Source organism: Acanthisitta chloris, unplaced genomic scaffold (genome assembly GCF_000695815.1).
Source record: "Acanthisitta chloris isolate BGI_N310 unplaced genomic scaffold, ASM69581v1 scaffold10697, whole genome shotgun sequence".
In the NCBI taxonomy this organism is placed as follows: Eukaryota; Metazoa; Chordata; class Aves; order Passeriformes; family Acanthisittidae; genus Acanthisitta; species Acanthisitta chloris.
The window spans coordinates 16,338-21,498 of NW_008682058.1; positions in this window are offsets into that span (position 1 = coordinate 16,338).

Consider the following 5,161-nt stretch of genomic DNA (forward strand, 5'->3'; position numbering starts at 1 on the left):
GTATTAGCCCATCACTTTGTGTTATTAAGGAGGTTATCCTTCCGATGGAGAGCATGCAAACTTCCCCAGATTTACATTTAATCACAAACCTGACTTGATTTTATGCCACTTTGAACTTTGGTCTCAGTAAGTCTACTAAATGGCAAGCCTTCCCCCTAGGAAGTGTAAAAGGAGAAAATTGGGAGGTTCTGAGTCAAGTCCAGGAAGGGAATTAGAGAGGATTATCATATATTATTGGGTTGAAGCACTGGGATGTTTTTGAAGGAAATCCTCTAATTGTGCCACTTGGAACACAGAGTAATTGGGTTGGACAAAACATTAGAAGATGATCTAGTCCAACCCCATGCTCAGAGGAGGGATAACTTCACAATTAGGTTATTTAGGAGCCTATTTCTGCAAATTTTGAGTATCTCCAAGGATGGACACAACAGCCCCTTCCTGCTGTCTGCCCTCCTGGTGAATACTCTTCCCTTGGGAGCTGGTCAGAATTTTCCTGGATGAAATTTCTGTTTCTCACCTCTTTTTTTTTTCACTCTGACCTCCCAGAGAGTCTACCTCTTCCTCCCTAGGTAGCAGAGACAGCAGTAAGTTTCCCTCTTCAGCCTCATCTAAAGGCTGAAGCAGCACAGTATGCTCTATGCTCCAAGCCTCTAATAATCTCAGTGACCATCCATCAGGGTTCATTCCAGTTTGTCAATATTTTCATGTACTGGGGAACTTAGAAATGGACACAGTATTCCAGATGTGGTCTATAATCACTTCCCTTGACCTGCTGCTTGCTCTCTTTCTGAGGCAATTTTTCTACTCAATTTGTTCACCAGGTCCTTCCTGCAAAGCCTCTGTCTTGTCAATTGACCCCCAGCCTGTGCCAGTGCCTGGGCTATGACATCCCAACATAAATAGCATCTACCACTCTCCCTTCATCCACTGAAGCCATCATCTCATCATGGAATATAAGATTGGTCAGACATAGCTTGACCTTGGTAAATCCAAGTTGGCTTGTATGCAATCCCTTCTTTTTCATGTGCTTCCAGAAGGATTTAATCCATCACCTTCCGGGGAAAGGAAGTGAGACTGGTGGGTCTGTATTTCCCTGTGTCCTCTTCCTTGCCTTTCTTGAGGGTGTGCAGGTCTCCTCTCCTGTCCTCTCCTCTTCCTGTTCCATCTGTGTACTCTGCCAACATCAAAGGCAGGCACCCAGAGGCACAGTTTTTGTGCCTGTAGCTAAGGCTGAGATTGAACCATGTGCAGCCATCTCCCTGCATACCCAACCTCTCTCCCTGAGGAGAGGTGGGAGCAGAGAACTGCCTGTGTCAGCAGGACACCAAGGCCAAGAACAGATATTCTGCAGAGCTGAGTGGTACACAGCCAACATCCCTGTGACCACTCTGCATCACATAATGTTTGTGAAGGTTCCCACTCATTCAGCCTGCAAAGACAGAACTGTATAGCTGGGGGTTAGCAAGTTCAGTATCTCCACAAAGGAATGAGGAAAAAATGAGTAGGGAAGCTTTGGGCCTGTGATAGTTACAAATTCTGAGAGGAAAAAAATAGGTGGAATGAAATGTAGAATGGGTTTTCCAGAGCAGGAGATTTAGTAGAGAAGTTTTTAGGTAGGAAAAATAGGAGACAATAACAGACAGAGAGGGTGAGTGAAATCATTCAGCAATTAATTCAGGAACTGCAGCTTTGTGCATGTGTATATAGGATTATAATAAACATATAGTAAATAATATATCATACATGAGCCCACATAGAGAGAATAATTTAATTGTACTTTCATCAAACCTAGAATATGATCAAGAGTTGTGCAGACTGAGGGAGATCAGAATGGCATGCACAGCCCTCCTAACATTTGTCCAAGAGAGATGAATTCAAACTAAAGCATGTGGTGCTTAATAAGATTTCTTCTCCAACAGCCCGGAGGACTTTTTGCAATATCAGATTCAAACTTTGAATCTTTTAAAGTCTCCCATTCTATTTTTGCTTTCCTGTGTGACATATCATATATATTTCATTCACAAATTATTTTATTGCATTTTTCTTTAGTGTCTATTTACATTTTTCTATTTTAGAATTAGACTCATGTGATGAAGAAACAATTTGCTTGTTTCTTGTACAGCAGTCACCTGAAGATCTCTTGGTTCTGTGCTCTGATATTGAACAGAACAGCCCCATGATCCAGAAATCCCATCAAAAAGGCAAACTGACAGTCTGTATGTCTAGCCCCATGCCTGCACCCCTGTTACTTGATGCAAAATCACACTTTCTGGCAGAAAGAACACTTAAGACAACAGGTTATTGTGCAGGGACGAATGGAGAACATATGTGCAAGAGAAATACAATGCTCAGTCTTCCTGAAAAAGCAGAGAGGAAATCTTACAAGTCAGAAACCAGCCTTATGGAAAACCTAAACAGATTTTTAATGCAAGATATATCATCTACACACTACAATGTATGTGGATAAAGCTGTAGGAACATACAGAAAATTACTTACATGATTGAGTGCACCATCAGCAAGTTTATATGTGCAAGAGAAATACAATGCTCAGTCTTCCTGAAAAAGCAGAGAGGAAATCTTACAAGTCAGAAACCAGCCTTATGGAAAACCTAAACAGATTTTTAATGCAAGATATATCATCTACACACTACAATGTATGTGGATAAAGCTGTAGGAACATACAGAAAATTACTTACATGATTGAGTGCACCATCAGCAAGTTTGCAGATGACATGACACTGAGCAGTGTGGTTGACACGAGATGGAAGGGATGCCATCTGGGGGGATCTAAGGGGAACAAGCTAAGGAGTGTGCCCATGTTTATCTCTTAGGCTGCTGTCAAGTCAAGCTTGATATTTACTGAAACAAGCAGTTTAAAAGAGCAGTTCAGCTGTTTTGGATGCCCTTCTGGGAACAGAGGAATTGAAAAATATTTATCTCTATTGAATAGGAAGATAGATAGTGCAGTACCAGTTGTATGTATTATAGAGGTCTGCATTAGGTCAGATAAATACTGCATTTGCAGTACTGGATATAACTCTTCAGTTTCCTCTTAGCCTTCAGCAAAGCCAAGGCTTCCCAAGTTTTTCCTAAAATAATAACTGATGGTGTCTCAGGTCTCTCCTTACAAATACACAGGGGGAAAAAAGCCCTGATGAATATCCAATAAGCACATATTAAAAATAAAATTACCTTTAATTATCATTTACTACCATATGATTGCCTCCACAGAAGATAAAAATTAAGAGAATCAGTACTGGAATGAAATCTCAAGTATCCAGAGAACTAGTAACTCTAGTAACTCTAGCAGCAGTTCCACAGACAACTGCCCAAACTAGCTGGGAAAAATACTGTCAAAATCAGATATTCTTAATCAAAACGTGAATTTGCACTATGAGACCAGAAAAATTTATATTATTGGCTATTATTGTTCTGCAGTTGAAAAAGTCAAAGAGTTCTTATTGCAACAAGAAATAGAAGAGATCTGAAGACTAACAGTTTTAAATTTTGCTAAAGATATAGTCCATAATCTTTTACACTCAATAGACTTCAAACGAGCTAACTATGGAGCTTCCTGAACTATTGATATTGGCAAATCCCATACATTGTGAACAGAATGTCTGCTGTTCATCCTGGGAAAAAAACATGTCAAGTGTGGCATGAAAAGAGAGTTATCTAATTATTAAGGGGTGCCAGTGTAAAATTTCTGACAGAAAACAGGCAGAAGGAAAGATAAGCTCCTTCAGTGTTGTAAATTTGGCAGATAAATGCAACTGTAGTACATATATTTCAGTTTATTTCAGAAGTCTAATTTGGATTTGTATGACATTCTATAGAGTTATGCAATTTAGAAAATAAATGCAACACTTGGGTTTTAAAATAATTTATATCAAGTGTCTTGAGAAAATTCACACACACATACCCAGCAAAAAATAAAGATGTTCCTATGAGACTTTGTTTGAATAGCTACTGGCCTAGTGCTATAACATAGCTCAGCCTTTGACAGTAGCAAATCCTGCCCTGCAGCATGGGAGAAATCCTGTCTGTCTCCCACCATACCCAACACATTCGTTATCCAGTGAAGACTATGGAGCAATCTAACTCCTATGCACAGAAGTGCAGGGAAAGGCTGTAAGGAAAATAATTCAAGAGCCTCTTGGAAAGAGTTGTGGCTGAATAGAGACTTGGAACTATAAGCAAAGAAAATGCCTTCTGCTGCTTCTTTCTTGTGTTCAGGGCACTAGCAGACTGTTTCCTGAAAATAAATAGGTTGCTTTCCAATGGAAACAACTAGCAAGATCTGGACTATTACCAAGTAGCTCCTATGTAAAGGGATGACATGATAAAATTACTGCTAGGAAAGATAGTAGATGAAGCAGTTGGAATTGTGTATACCTAGTCTGTCATTGTCTACAAAGATCTCTGTAATACATGTAAAATTGTCCATTGTAGTGCTTTTTGCTTTTCAATGTTAAATTAAAACCCTTGATCAGCAGGCTGAGGACAACTGCATGAGGTTCTATAAGGCTCCAGGCTGGGGGAGGAGTTGTGAGAGTTGTTCACCAGAAAGGGACAGCAACTCAGTGTGAGCCAACAGTGTGCACAGGTGGCCAAGAAGGTCAATGGCATCTTGGCCTGGATCAAGAAGAGTGTGGCAGCAGGACTAGGGCAGTGCTTATCCCTCTGGACTGGGCACTGGGCAGGTCACAGCTCAGTGTTATGTTCAGTTTTGGGTCCCTCACTGCAAAAAGGCCATTGAGGCACTGGAGAGAGTCCAGCCAAGGGCAACAAGGGCAGAAAAGGGCTAGAGCACGTCATATGAAGAAGGGCTCAAGGAATTAGGTTTGTTTAGCCTTGAGAAGAGGCAGCTCAGGCATGATCTCATGACTCTCTACGACTATCTGCCAGGGCTGGAGAGAGGTGTGGGATGTGTGTCCTGCCAGGGCTGCAGGGAGAGGACTAGAGGGAATGGCCTTGAGCTGAGCCAGGGCAGAGTCAGATTGGATGTTAGGAGAAATGTTTTCCCTGTTAGGGTGTTCAGGCACTGGAATATTGCCCAGGGAGGTGGTAGAGTCACCATCCCTGAAGGTGTTTAAGAGGTATCTTGATCTGCTGCTGGAGGATCTGGTTTAAGGTATAGTGGTTCCAGCAGTGACAGGT